At 38.9% G+C, this 15,718-nt stretch overlaps 1 protein-coding gene across 3 annotated transcripts in view; it reads left to right on the top strand.

Annotated features, from left to right (window-relative positions):
* Positions 1-15,718, top strand: part of LOC111872703 (methylmalonic aciduria and homocystinuria type D homolog, mitochondrial) — a 125,503-nt gene that overhangs the window by 67,284 nt on the left and 42,501 nt on the right. For 2 of the 3 annotated variants that reach the window (XM_023866852.2, XM_023866850.2), the window contains exons 2-3: positions 870-930; positions 3,897-3,957. The gene's annotated coding sequence lies outside the window, so the exon portion shown is untranslated. The remainder of the gene's footprint in view (positions 1-869; positions 931-3,896; positions 3,958-15,718) is intronic. The other variant, XM_023866851.2, reaches the window with a different exon arrangement.

Raw genomic sequence — 15,718 nt, 5'->3', positions numbered from 1 at the left:
TCCGACGGCCAAAACTTGCTCAACTGATCATAACGAAGCGCAGTGGTCAGTTGTGCAAACCTATCATAATCTACGCTCACAACCTGACACCAGCGCAACTTGCCGAGCTTCGACACCTGAAAGGGACAGATGAATGCCCACTGCCCTAACCTAACCTAACCTAACCTACCCAAACCTAATATCAGCGAATGGTACCCAAAGGCCAGTCTCCTGACTTACAGACGGATGCGCACTAGATGCCTGCGCAAACCTAACCTAACCTAACCTAACCTAACGTCCCCTAACCTAACATCAATGAATAGTACCCAAGGACCAGCCCCCTTGAGGTAAAGATGGATGCGCAGTAGTCCATTGCGCACACGTAACAATGACGTCATTTACGAAGCGGCTATTTAACCGAACGTGATCTAGAACTGTCGTAACATCGAATATAAATCGAAACATGACGTTATATATAAAATAGAGTGTGTTGACTGTTTTTCAGACCATAATCTTAATCTATGTTTGTATATTCTGAGATTTTATTGCTACACTATAGCTTAGAATGTGACGAAAAGTGCGCTCCAACCTCACGAGTTTGCGCATCTTCACGATGATACAAATGATTACTGAATATTATATATTGTGCCGTTATTTTGCCTTCTAATGGCATAACTTTACGACGAGAAATCGTTATTATCAGTGAGTTCCTTTACTACTTTCTCGTGTATGGATACGCGATCAGTTCACTGACTGCTTCGCAATTGTGTCGCCCTTATTTCCCTCCTGTATAGAAAGCAGGACGATAATATAAACAAAAATGTGTATAAAAATAGCGTGAAAAATTACCATCTTGTAATCTATCTGATAATCGAATATTTCTGTTTCAGTCATGTTAAAAGGTTGGCTGCCATGTGACTGTGACCTAAATATCCGGTGTACAACATGAAGGTACGTTTCCTTCCTGTTATGGAGAGATATAGATGAATAATAAGGCGGTGTTGTGTGTGTGTTTATACACACATATGTACAAGTTCTGATTAATTATCTGCCTGAATTACATCTTAAAAGATTCAGTGTAACAGTTCAAAATTTTAAGCTTTAATGTGCCGAATAATGGCGAGTGCATAAAATTTTACAATATGTGTTTCCTCTGTTCCACAAGTAAACCTGTTTTCCCTCTGAACCATGAAACAGACGTGTACGTGAAGGAAGAATACACAATTACGTACATTTATTGAGCTAACGGAAGTAAGGTCATATTAGAATAGTGGGTGTGTAGTGAAGGGCAATGTGTCATTGCGGTTATACCTGCACTCTTATTCATAATTTCGTTTGAAAAATGTAAAGCGATTTGCACAAAATATGTAATAGTGTTTATATGGATAGAAAGTGAATTAGAATTTATGAGTGCATATTCGGTATGACAGAAAACACGATGTAGTTTTGGTATGTAGCCTCTGAATATTACACGTGTGAGTATTTTCTCAGTCAGAATGATATATGTATGTTTCCTTTTGTATTATTGTAAATCCTTGTAAGAAGAGGGTCCAAAGTGAAGTGCTAGTTCCCATTGAAGAGGTTAATGTTGAATTTATATCTTAGTTCTGTGTGACAGAGAGAGTGGTGGGTATAATATATGTTGTCTTGGTCACAATAATATCGAGTGTATAGTGAAGTTCAAGTTCGCTAACGTGATTTTATTTTTTGTAATATGTACAGTGATGTTTAGTGTGGTGTAGTAATGTTATAAAGAATATTAAGATTTCCATTCCCCCTCCATGGATTCAAAAGTTTCCCATGTTATGTTCAAATGTTTTTGGATGAAGAATACATGCTTATAACAGGGTGGTATGCGAAGTGAATCAGATGTTGTCACTGGTGTTATGCTCGGAATCCTATTCATTGTTATTGTGTAAAATGTGTACAGTGGGGTGTAGAGTGTGTATTATAGAATGAAGAAAGTTTGCAAGTGATTTCTATGTTAGAAGTGTATTTTGGTGTGATAGGAGAGGGAATGCATTCTTGCCATCTAATCTTCCAGGCTTACATGTGTGAGCAGGTAGTGTAGAGCATTAAGGAATTATTTTCTTTCCATCTATTAAAGTCCTTACATAATCACATAGTGTACTGGAAAGCACGAGTTGTGACTGATGACATTCTTGCAATTGCATTTTATAGTTTAGTCTAGAACAAATATTGAAGTGTTCGTTTTGTGTAATAATATTTTGAAGAGAATTGAATACATTTTTTCCTTAGGTCCAGATCGTAATCAGCTATTTCCCTATTTAATATTTGAGCGCTAGTAGGGTGGAGTGGATACATTTTATATGAAGAATATTTATATATTTTACTTCTGTCGAAAAACATATTAAAATGAATAACGGCTACATTGGAAAAGAGAATATTTGCGGAAATGTTGAAAATTGTAAGAGTCAATCAAGATAATTATGATTTCATACACGTGACAGCGTTCTTAAAAGTCAATATATCGAAAAAAATGTATTTAAGAACGTTAGGAATAACGTAATACACGTATATTCAAGGTTTTATAAAATACACAGAGAGAATTAAACTCCTTATAGAATCACATTCCTTACAGGAAAGCACGACCTATAAAAGCTAACATTCTTGTAATTGTATTTTATAGGTTTTTATAGAAAATAAATAGTGATGTGTTAGTTTTTTAATGCTTAGAAGATGGTTGAAGAATATTTTCTTAGCTTCAGATCGTAATCAGTGATTTCCCTATCGAATATTTGAGCACTACTATTGTGGGGTGGATACCTTTGATATGGATTATATGTATATTCTTCACATATGTCGAAAAACGTAATAAAGTTAATAATAATGGAAACAATTTAAAAGAGAATATTTCGGGATCTGTTGGAAATTGTAAGAGTCAATCCATATAATTGTGATATAATGGACTTGGGAGCGTTCTGCAATGTCAATATTTCGGAAAAATATACTTACGTCATTTATAAATATCGAAATATATGCCAGGTTTCATAGATTACGTAGTTAGAATAACAGAAAAGTATATGCAGGAGTCTACCATGTGTGAAAATTCGGAAATAAAATGACCCATATAAATAAATAATGATTTCATACGCTATCAGATACATGGAATGGTAAGAAATTGGGGACGGCTAACCCGTGCTCAACATACCATAATTATGCGCAGTAGTTATTTGCGCACACCTATCATAATGTACTCTCACAACCTAACATTAGTGTAAATTACCGAGCTTCGACCCCTCCAAGAAATAGATGGATGCGCAGTAGTCTACTGCGCAAACCTAACCTAACCTAACCTAACCTAACCTAACCTAACCTAACGTCAGCGAATCGTACCCAAGGGTACCCCCTGAGTTACAGCTGGATGCGCAGTAGTTTATTGCACACACCTTAGAGTGACGTCATTTACGAAGCTGCTATTTCAACGAACGTAATATAGGAATGTCGTAACATGGAATATTATTCGAGATATGATGTTATGTATAAAGTTGATGGTGTGTACTGTGTTTCCACCCATAATATCAATCTGTGCTCTTATATTCCGATGCTATATTGCTACGTGATAACTTAGATTGTGTCGAAAACGCCGCTCCCACCTCACGAGTTTGCGAATGCCCCACGGTGATACAATTGACTACTGAATATTACATATTATGGCATTTTGCTGCCCTCCAGTGGCATAACGTTATGACGAAAAATCTTTATTATCAGTGAAGTCGTTCCCTACTTTGTCCTGGAAGGATACGAGAACAATTGAGTGACTGCGTGGCATATGTTTCTCCCGAATTTCCCTGCCTGTTTGGAAGTAGAATATGAATTACTCACGAATGTGGGTAAAAATAGGGTGAAAATTGCCTTCCTGTAACGGAACTGATGATGGAATATTTCTGTTTCAGTCATGTTAAGCGGTTGGCTGCCCTGTCACTGTGACCTTAATATCCGGTGTAGAACACGAAGGTAGGTTTGTTTCCTGGTATGAAGATGAGTTTATAACTAATAAGAGGGTGATATGTGTGTGTGTTTTTGTACATATATGTTCCAGTTGTGATTAATTATCTGCTTGAAAGTAAATCTTAAATGATTCAGTGATATAGTGCAAATGGTAGGCTTTAGTGTGTGTATTGTCCTGGACCGAGTAATGGCGAGTGTACCAAATGTTACAAACTTGTGTTTCCTCTGTTCCACAAGGACATCGAAGTGTTTCCCTTGTGAACTGAAAGTGAAGTGTGTGTGTGTGAAGGAAGAATACACCAAAACCTACATTTATTGATTTAACGAAAGAAAGTGTGTGTGTAGTGAAAGACAATGTGTCTTTGAGGTTATTATTTCAGTATTATTAATAATCTCGTGCGAAGTATGTACAGTGATTTGCACAAAATGTGTTTTAGTGGTTATATGGATAGAGAGTGAATTAGATTTTATGAGTGCATATTTAGTATGACAGAAAAGAGGGTGTAGTTTTGGTATGTAGCCTCTGAATATGACAGGTGTGAGTAGGTTATTAGTGAGAATGATATACATCTCTTTTGCATTAGTATAAGTACTTGTAAGAAGAGGGTGTAAAGTGAATGTAGTTCCCATCGAAGAATTTAGTTTTTGAATTTATATCTTAGTTCTGTGTGATAGTGTGGTGGGTATAATGTATGTTGTATTGGTCACAATAATGTCGAGTGTAAAGCGAAGTTAAATTCTTTAGTGTGACGTTATATTTTTGTGTGTGATTAATACAGTGATGTGTAGTGAGATTTTATAGTGTTTGAGAATGGTTTCGAAAGTCTCCACTTTTATGTACATATCTTGTTTGAATGGAGAAATGTTGCTTATAACAAGGAGATATGCTAAGTGAAAGACATGTTTTCATAGGTGTAATGCTGGCAGTCCTGTTCAGTGGGAGTATAAAATGTGCACAGTGGTGTGTAGTGTATGTGCTATACCATGAAGAATGATGCAAAGTGATTTGTAAGTATTTCGGTGTGATAGACAAGTGAATGCATTCTTGGCAACTGATCTTCCAGGCTTACATGTGCTAGCAGATCGTATACAGCATGAGGGATTTATTTTATTTCCATCTATTAAACTGCTTAATAATCACATTTTTACAGGAAAGTACGAGTTTTTACAGCTAACATTCTTGTAATTGAAATATTTTTTTTAATTTATTCTAGTCTAGAACATATATAGAGATATGTTTGTTTCTTGGTTTAATGCTTATGACATTGTTGAAGGATATTTTCTTAGGTTCAGATTGTACTGTCCAGTCGCTGCTCGTAGCTAAAATTAGTGGGGATGCTGCTCCAGAAATTTGTAGTCTTTGTTTTGAAATCGTATAAAAGGAAACAAACTTTTTAAAAAGAAAATTTATTCAGAAACTTGTTAAAACCCTAAAAGAACAAAATCAGAAATTTTTTATTTACTTTAAGCATAATTGTTACAATTCAATCTTAATCTATTCATTTAAAAATGAAATCCATTCTCTTTAACCTTTATTTTATGCTCATCGATTGAAAGTCTCTATGCCTCACTAAGTTTCTCCTTAATACTTACTGTTCCAAAAGTGACAGTGAAACTACATTATTAACGTGCTTCTTTGACTTCTCATGCTTTTCAATTTTTTCTTTCGTTTTTTTTATATTTCTATAACCATCTTTTGTCCACGTTACATCACCCCTAAACAGCAAATACGGGGTGCAAAACAGTGTATTTTTTACTTCACAGCCACAAAGCCAACTTTTCCGTTGGTACCATTCAGAATTAAATCTACGAATATATTTCTTGTTCTTGCTGATGCCTGGCTGAGATATTAGAATATCAGATGTTAAACGACCTCTTTCTTAACTGCAACTTTCTCAAGGGAAGACAGTCGTGAAAACTTAAGCTGTTGAAGTTCAGTTAGAGTCACAGAAATTATTTCTCGGGGATGCAACGTCATGGTTAAACTTTTCTGTTAAATAAAAGAACCGAAAAAAACTGAATCAAATAGAATAGCTGGAAGCAGGATAATAATTTAATTCTACAATTAACTCATATTTTTTAAGCACAACACACGCGGTGTAAAAAAAAAACTACCTTCCACCAACACGCCGGTGTCGGCACCGGTCGGCACTGTCGTTCCTGCAGTGCTCCCTCTCCCTTGCAGCGTCGCGTGTAGCTTCCTATGTGCGCATGCGCACAGTCAACGAACACCTCGCCGCTTGAACTGTGAAACTCACAGTTCCATACAAAGATTTGGCTACTGACATTAAGCTTAAGGATTATATATTTTATTGTACAAGTGTAACGTAAGAATTAAAGAAAAAAGGACTCGTTACATAAATGTTACCGATAATATCAAGTGGAAATTGGGGGTCCTGCAGTTCCGCAGTGCCTATACGCGGGCCGCCCCTGGTACTGTCTGTATTGTTGATTCAATTTGTCAACAGAAATTTTCATCTATAACGAGTGAATATTTTGGATAAGTGAAGAATACAAAACATTAAGAATGCATATTCTTAAGGGTTCTGACGATAGTGTATGACAGTCTGAACTGCTGGATTTGTGGACATCTTCCGTAGTCCGATACTCTAAAAAATTAGAGAACACAACGTTTCGGACGCTGGATCTGTTTCCGTCTTCATGTGAGGGTAAATCACCTACTTTATTAAGTCGTTTTAGGATCTCTTCTAATGGATTGAGTATAGTAGGCGCCTCCATCTCCTCACCCGAGGACGGAAACAGATCCAATTTCCGAAACGTTGTTTTTTATGGTTTCTAGAACACTTGGCAATTGACAAAGCCCAAAATCCCAGTAATTCCGAGCATAAGGGTCTTATCTGGATAATTCCTGCTTTCGAAACCTGAATACACCTGTCACGGCTGTGAAGTTAAACTTTAATTACAGTGGCTTAGAGATGGTTACCTGAACTGAACTTTAGCAAGGAATAACTGAAACCATTATTATTTTTACCGGAAATAACCACCGATTGGCTTCCGAACCATTGCAGCAACTGTTAAGAACTAAAAGTTAATCTGGTGGCAATGCAGACGGCTTTGACGGTATGTAGCTGAACATGACCGAACCACGGTCTCCTAGGGCGGACTCCCTGGATAGCTGACAATAGCACCCGCCGCTCCCCGTTGACAGTTGACGATAATTCCGGACCCCGGGATCAAGGGAAGGGGGAGAAATTGATATTGCCTGCTGCCTGTAGTGGCTCAATCGATTTATACCGCAGTTGATATAAAGCCCTCACCGACCTCCACCACTACAGTGCATTTCATATGGACCTGTATGGAGCCCGACTTTATGGCTTTATGAAACTATTCAGTGCCCATCCCACACAACGAGACAGCGAAGCTTGTTTGTGTTGGCCACATGTGGGTCCACCGAAACTCGCCCAACTAAGAAAGTGACAAGCGGACAGCAAAGTGTGTTGTAAGTTCCCATTTTGCGTCTTTAATCACTCTACAGTCTCTGCCAGATCCTAAGACCAGTGTGTACATTACGCATTTAACATCAAATGAAGTGAACATGGAAGAGGTAATTCATCTTACGAATCTTAACGATCAGTCAGACGTGAAAAATACTGCAGGTCTATGCCAATTGAACTCCATGAGGATGTATCATTTAGTGGATCGTAAGATGTCGATTTATCGATCGTAAAGAAGTAACAGAAAGTTGCTCGGTAATTATATAGTATCCTCCAACGAAGAGAAGGCAAGACAACTGTTGAGCTTCAGTGTGCCAATGGCAGGAGTTGGAGTCTTCCAAAGCTTATATCAGTGTTTTTAGTTATCATAATACATCTGAGCTGTCCTTGGCAATTCCTCGCCTTCTCTTCATTAGAGCATAGTATAAGAACTAATGGATAAAGAGGCTTTTGTTTGTATGGAGAGACAAAAATGTCAACCATGCTTCCGTGTTGCGATTGTGGGAAGGATAAACTAAGTGTGTACATGGAACCAGAACATGAAATACCAATGGACAAGATATGCAACCACGGTAAGGAGAGCTGGCCGTTTGCAAATTAATATGATTTCTCAATCTAAAAATATATGTAAAATTACCCCTGGGCTTAATTAATTAAGCCATAAAGATATATGGGGGAGTGGGAGTATAGCTCCACCATTCATAATCTCGGCACTAGATGGAGGTGAGCGGTCAGCTGGACGCCCTGCTAATTTTGCCCCTGGGGAAAGAGCCTCCAATACTCATAGTGCAGGAGACTGAGCCCCAGAGCTATCTGGGCGCGGTGGAGAAGATGAATATCTCTTTCCCGTCCCGGCAATAGAACCCTGATTCCTCTGCCGTCCATGCCCCGCCACTTTAAACTTAGTGTAATAGATGCTTCTTGCTAGTAAGATATACGTGTACAAGAGTAAGTTAAATGCAAGACAGACTTAGTTTACTCAGAAAGCTGTGCTGGAAGCACTGAAATCGGCAATAGACTTAGCAGCTCTCACTTCCATGTTTATGGTTTCCATGGCCAGTGCATGCCGACTCTTCACTGCACTTTCCGTTTCCTGATATTGACGCAACATCAGCCTGTGGTTTTATTAAAGAGGGTAATGTAATCACTGGATCTGGCTGGGTGATTTCGACAGTATGACCTACGTAACTTGTCGTTCTACGACAAATGCGAGCAGTGAGTGAGTTGCGGCCCACGAGCAAGTATTAAAGTGGCTGTGTATACGGAAGTGCCCTAGGTGGCTGTGGAGCGGTGTGGTGAGAGAAGCGGTTGACGAGATCAAATATTTTGATACTTTCGCTCGTATCCCTCGAGTTCGCCGTTACAGGGATACTTTTACTTTACTTACTGTTTGGATTAAGGCTTCTGTCTGGTGTTTATGGTAGAGGCGACTAATTAAATTAAAAAATTGGAATAATTAAGCTGAATTTGATATTAAAATCCCGGTTGTTTGTAAACACTGGCATAAATAGAAAACGCAGTTGAAATGAGACGTAACTTTGACGCACCAGTAAGTGTACGCGGCGTTCGATTGGACGGAGTTGCGTTGTACCATACGCCTTCACGGTGTAATAATTAATGAAGCAAAGGGACAACTTTACTGTTACTTCACCCATTGTTAGCCTACTTTCCATATTTATAAATATGTTATATTGTCACACTGCTATCTGTGTATCTGTCCGTAACAACCTTTGTATTCTTGTACCAGTCATCATGAAACGTGGAATGTATATCATGCCACATGAGGCCATCTCAACTGCGTATTTCACAATACTGTCCAATCAACAATACCAATATTTTTTTATTGCTAGTCGGGTGGGACTAAGTCCCTTGTACTGCGGCCACTTCTGGCCTATTGTACCAGCCCCAGATGATAGGTGAGGGTGATTGTGGAGCAATTGGTGGAATGAAGATTGGCAAGGGAAACCGAAGTACTCGGAGAGGCCCAGCGCCACTTTGTCCACCACAAATCCCACGTGACCAGACCCGGGATCGAACCCGGGCCGTCGCGGTGGGAAGCCAGCAACAAACCGCTTGAGCTATGGCGCGGCCATACCAGTATTTCAGCCTCTCAAATTGTTGAGGCAAGACCTCAATATTGCTTGAACACACTTCATGAAATCTGTTACGTTTATTATGCCACCTGAGGTCATCTTAGCGGCATACTCTATAAATCCGTCCTTTCAGTACTACCAACACTGCAGCCTCTCAAACTGCATTGTTTTCTCTTGGCTTCATTACGCAAATTTACTCAACTTTCTTTCTATTTGTATCAGATACTCTGATTTTGCGAAAGGAAAGTGGGCTATAAGTTCTTCCTAGAACTTGTTGTTAAGATATGAAATGAGAATCGGTAACGAAATCATATTTCTTAGTATATGATTATGTGGCATTTGCCATCTTGTGTAGTCTTGCAGGCTGATACCGACGTTTTGGAGGAGAATGTTGCTTCCCATCTCTAAGTATGAAGAGTGTAGACTCAGGAATTGTCTCGGTTATAGGGGCAGATTCCAAGGAATGTGATCATGAGGCTCAAGGGAGTGGGTAGTGAAAGGGGCCTGATCCGCGTCAATCAAAATAATGAGCAGAGAAAGGGCTATCTTAAGGGGCAAAATTTTCATCACAGGTGAGAAATTGAATAGTAAAAGAAGGTGCTTATTTTCATAATACTGGATAATATATGACAGGCCACATAGAGCTCGCACTAAGACAAAAGTAATGACCATGGAATTCTTGTAGGGAATTTTCTTAGAGGAGATATATTTATCTTCTCCGTCAAGTTCAAACCTGCTCTGGGGCCCATCCTACGTCTTATCTAATGAATTTGTCTGCTGCGGGCTTGTTCATCGGAAATGTGACGCTAGCCACTCATTTGAATCTATTGTTGAGGTTAATAATGTCGACACCTCAAGATGCTGGTAGTTAGACACAGACAATTTGAGAATTTACCTCTCCCGCTTAGAAGTCTAACTGGACGATTAATGTTAATATATAAGGAAATAATGCATTTTTGTACCCTATTTACATGTTCAACCAATCATAACACTCTGGATTTGAGTGCCTTAAATAGTGTATATCAGGAAGTTGCAATTTCGTGGATTTCTGCTTAGTTCACACTTTAACTCGGGTTGCAATACGTATTCTGTGTGACAGCTATTGACCGAAATAAAACAGGGCTAATTTAAATTAGTGTAAGTTTGAGGGCCGTTCACGGTAGCCGAGCGGTCTAAGGAATGTACTATCTTCGCTTGCGCTGAAGCTGGGATCGTGGGTTCGAATCCCACACAAGGCATGGATGTTTGGTAGGTGCATGCGTTTATTCTGTGTTTGTATTGTCCTGTGTTTAGGCTGAGGCCTTGCGACGACCTGATCACCCGTCCAAGGAGTCTTACGGTCTATGAAATGATCAAAATGAAAAAGAAAATCAACCTCGATACTTTAAGGTATAAGAGGAACGGATTAAGTAGGTTTGAGGCATGAATAAATTTTCGTTTATTAAGTATGGGATGATCAGAGTTGGAATTATACCAACGATTTTACCTTGTAGCTGCCAAGTTACTGGTTGCGGAGCAATTTAACCTTCCAGGTGAAGTTACTGAGCACACCGTCACTGTCGTTTTCACTGAAGCGGTCTGGAAGTTGAGAACCGAGTTCACATCGATCGGGGTGTTCCTGTGTGACCCCCACACCCACGCCGATCACCATCGCGCCATTCGAGAATGTTTAAATTCTGACATAGGACCTGGATTTCCAGCTTAACAAGCTAAATTTGTCACATGTTCTTCCGTCTACACTTCGAGTCTAAAGTCTAGAAAATCTTGTAACAATTGATACAGTTTGGGTAAACTGGTGGGCGGTACGAAAGTGAAACTGTTCTTGAGGACAGTAATTTGTATTTTCTACCACACAGGTTAGGGAAACATTCCTATTTACTGTTGATTCTGTAATCTTCATCTCTTATTAGTGGCAGTCCGAAGGATCTCAGGGGCCATCTGAGGAATATTTGACGTGTTTCAGTTATGACCACAGCAGTGCTAGAAAATCGGATAATATAGAAGGTCGCTATTTTTATTTTTTTACGTTTCCAGTTTCAGTTTTCTTACAGATACATTCAGAACAAATTGACACAATTTACTAAGAAAATATACGTATAAAAATAAATTTACAGTAAAATCCTGCAAGATAGTAATATGATGTCTTGTTTCATTCATTAGGAGGTTGGAGAAAACTGCATAATGAGGAGCTTCGTAACTTGTACTCTTCTGCAAGTATAATTACAATGATCAAGTCAAGGAGGATGAGATGGGCAGGGCACGTATCATGAATTGGGGAGAAGAGGAACGCATGTAGGATATTGGTGGGAAGCCGGATGGAAAGAGACCAATGAGAAGACCAAGGTGTATGTGGGTGGACAATATTAAAATGGATCTTAGATAGAGTGGGTTGTTATGGATTGGATTGATGTGGCTCAGGATAGGTACCAGTGGAGGGCTGTTGTGAACACGGTAATGAACCTTCGGTCTCCATAAAATGCTTGGAAGTTGTTGAGTGGCTGTAAAATTGGCTGCTTCTCAAGAAGGGCTCAGCTCCATGAGTGAGTGAGTGTTTCATTCACAGGCCAAAAGTTCTTTCATGTAAATTTTCCATCTTTCCATAAATGGTTCTTCGATGCCATAGAAGTGAATAGATCAAAGATAAATTAATTAAAGTATTATAAGAATTTCAGAATATAGAAAATAATTAAAGAACTTAAAGAAAACATTAAATTGATGATTAATATCTGGAAATAAAATTATGTTACAAATCTAAAAAGATGATGGATTTGGAAATTAATAGTAGAGGAACAGACCAAATTGGATTTCATTGTAGGTGAAATAGGTCAGTGTTCGCGAGATTGTCGATCATAGTAATAAAAATATGTTAACTAAGTGGTTTGCAAAATGTGGAGTGCCCCCCCCCCGTATGGCCGCGACTAGTTGGCTAAGAGGGCACTGGATATTCTAGAAAAACTATGCAGTATAATTGGATTGTCATTCTAACGGTTTTAGAAATAGATTATTTACTTTCGTGCAGTTGTAGAATTTTGATAAATATGAAACTGGGAAGTGGCCCAAGGACTTTACAGAAGTGACAATGATTGCCTTAAAGAAAAAGACAAAAGCTACAAAATGCAGCGACCATCGCACAATAAGCCTTATTGCACATACAGCAAAGATAATAGTAAAGATACTTAAAAGAAGAATCGAAAGGAGAATAGAGGATGTACTTGGAGAGGGTCAGTTTGGATTTAGAAGAGGAAAAGGAACCAGGGATGCAATTGGGATGATGAGAATTATAGCAGAACGAACTTCGGAGATAGATGAAGAACTGTGTGTTTGCTTCATAGACTGGCAGAAGGCATTTGACCGGGTAAACTGGACCAAATTAATGCAGATCCTGAAAGAAACAGGTATCGATTGGCATGAAAGAAGATTGATTAGCAAATTGTACATGGATCAGAAAGTTAGAGTACGACTGGACAGGAAGTGTGCAGATTGGAAGAGGAGTTCGACAAGGATGCTGTTTATCACCAATTCTGTTCAACTTGTACAGCGAATGCCTTACCAAGGAAGCTCTGGATGGGCTCGGTGACTTCAAAGTAGGAGGGCAAATTATTCAAACTGTGAAATATGCAGATGACATAGTGTTAATGGTTAAGGAAGAAACTGTGCTACATGGTATGATTGATAGACTAATCGAAATTGGAAAGTGCTATGGCATGGAAATGAATGTGGAAAAAACAAAAGTAATCAAAATTTCGAGACAACCAACCCCAGTCACAATAAAAATAGACCAAAAACAACTGGAGAATGTGAAATGTTTTAAATATTTGGGGAGCTTGTTAACAGATGATGGAAGGTGTACGAGTACATGTGAAATTAAATCTAGGATTGCCATGGCAAAAGTTGCGTTTAGCAAGAAGAAGAATCTTTTTACCAGCAAATTGGACTTAAATTTGAGAAAGAAACCAGTGAAATGCTACGTTTGGAGCATCGCTTTGTATGGGGCTGAAACTTGGACACTTAGGGCAGTAGATCAGAAACACATGGAAAACTTCGAAATGTGGTGTTGGAGAAGGATGGAGAAGATCAGTTGGACCGATTGTGTGAGAAGTGAAGAAGTGTTAGTTAGAGTCAGTGAGCAGAGGAATATCCTACACGAAATAAGAAAACGGAAGGCTAATTGGATTGGTTATAAATTACGCGGTAACTGCCTTCTTAAAGAAGTTATTAAAGGAAAGATAGAGGGGCGGACAGAAGAGGATATTTTCATTCAAGAAGAAAGCTCTAGATCGCATCAAGTGGAGGAACTGTTTTGGAAGAGACTGTGGACCTGTCGTCTTGACAGATTACAGATGAATGAATGAATTATTAATTAGTGAAACCTAAAATATGTTGTGAGATTTGAGGTTTTCACGGGGGTGACTATGAAGAAAGCAGTCTTATAGGATGTGGCGCCGTGTAGATATTGTGTTAACCGACGTTTCGGAGGAATATATCGCCTCCATCTTCAGGGTAGAAGAAGAAAGAAGAAAATCGGCGATCGAGGAACCAGCGTGAGCATGTACTAACAGACTAATAGTAACACCTGCTCACGCTGGTTCCTCGCTCGTGGAATTTCTTCTTTTTTCTTCTACCCTGAAGATGGAGACGATGTGTTCCTCCGAAACGTCGGTTAACACAATATCTACAGGGCGCCACATCCAAGAAGACTGCTTTCATTTAAAATATGTTTATTTTAAAAATAAAATTCTGAATAAATTCTTCATACGTACAAAATTAAGAAGAGGGGTGCGATGAAATCTGTGCTAATATGAAGGGACACTCCTTATACAAGAAGTTTGGGAAGCCCTTTTTTAAATCAGAAGGAGAACAATTGCTATGAACGAGGATCAGTGGACCACAGTAAATTATTGTTGATAATAAGATTTTTCAGGAAGAATTTACTCAAGTTAGCGAGATTTCATCCAAGTATTTTTCCACAATAATATTAATTTTCCAATAATTACCTTGCAATTTTCGAGAATAATTACAGCAAATACGAGTACACCATTCCTTGCATGTTACTGTATTTATTTACCATAAACCATACACCTACACAAAGCAACACCCAGTCCCTATTGTAAGCAATACATCCTTTACATCTCTGTGTGTAAAACCTGAGAAACCTCTTTCAGTTTATCTTCCTGTACTAGCCGCGCATTCTTCTATTGTTGTAACAGTACCAGAGGCTGAAGCAATAATTACCGAGGCATTCAAAGATTATAGAAGCGCTAATGACTGCTTGCAATTGTGAACAATATGCAGTAATTAGTTTGCTTTATGACGTTTTATGGTTGTACTCGTCAGGAACCTATTGTTCTCTGTCCACTTGTAGACCTTCATGAGGGTTTTGCATTGGCAGTAAACGTCACCTTTTCAAATACCAGGTTAAGTGAGCTTTGTATTGTGCTTGTAATATTGTCCGGAAAAATATGAAATTTTCAGTGACTGGTTAGCTCTTTCTAAGGGAGCCAACTGAGTAGGTGTCTTCTACTCTCTCCCACATGTGGATGGAAACAAGTCCAGTTTCCGAAACGTTCCCTTTTCTAGTTTCGAGAATACCGGACAATGGGAAAAGTCTAAAGATCCAGTGATTATAAATTAAATTTACTCTTCAATTATGGTGTGTTTTGCGGAAAGGTAGATAGTGTTTTTCTTTGTATGAACCGGGGCCTGACATCTTCAAATTAATTTTATATATGTGTACGTTCTGCATCTTGACCATTTTATGTATTTCTTGATTTGTGGTTTATTTAACAACAGTATCAGTAACTGCGTAAGAGCCGGGACATCTCAGTTGGTATAGCAGCGGGCTACGGACCGAACAGTCGGGGTTCAATTCTCGGTAGTGACAAGGAATGTTCCTCTTCTCCATAACGTCCAGACCAGCGCCACCCACCTTCCTATAAAATGGGTACCTGGGGCTCTTTGCCTCAGGGTGAAACAGCCGAGGCGTGATGCTGACCACCCCGTCCATCTAGTGCCTAAGCCAAGATTGATGGAGCTATACGTGCACTCCCCCATACGTCTTCCTGGCGTGATGTTTAATTAGTTAAGCATTAATTAATTCATCCATTGAAGTTGACTCAAGCCGTATGGCTTCTGATCTGTATTCGGTTTGATTCTTGGCCAGGACACTGATCATCCTGACTTAGGATTTTCGTGATTTTCCCTCAGTTCCTCCAGACAAAT

This window comes from Cryptotermes secundus, unplaced genomic scaffold, assembly GCF_002891405.2.
Source record: "Cryptotermes secundus unplaced genomic scaffold, Csec_1.0 scaffold374, whole genome shotgun sequence".
Lineage (NCBI taxonomy): Eukaryota > Metazoa > Arthropoda > Insecta > Blattodea > Kalotermitidae > Cryptotermes > Cryptotermes secundus.
This window is presented reverse-complemented; position numbering and strand designations above follow the sequence as displayed.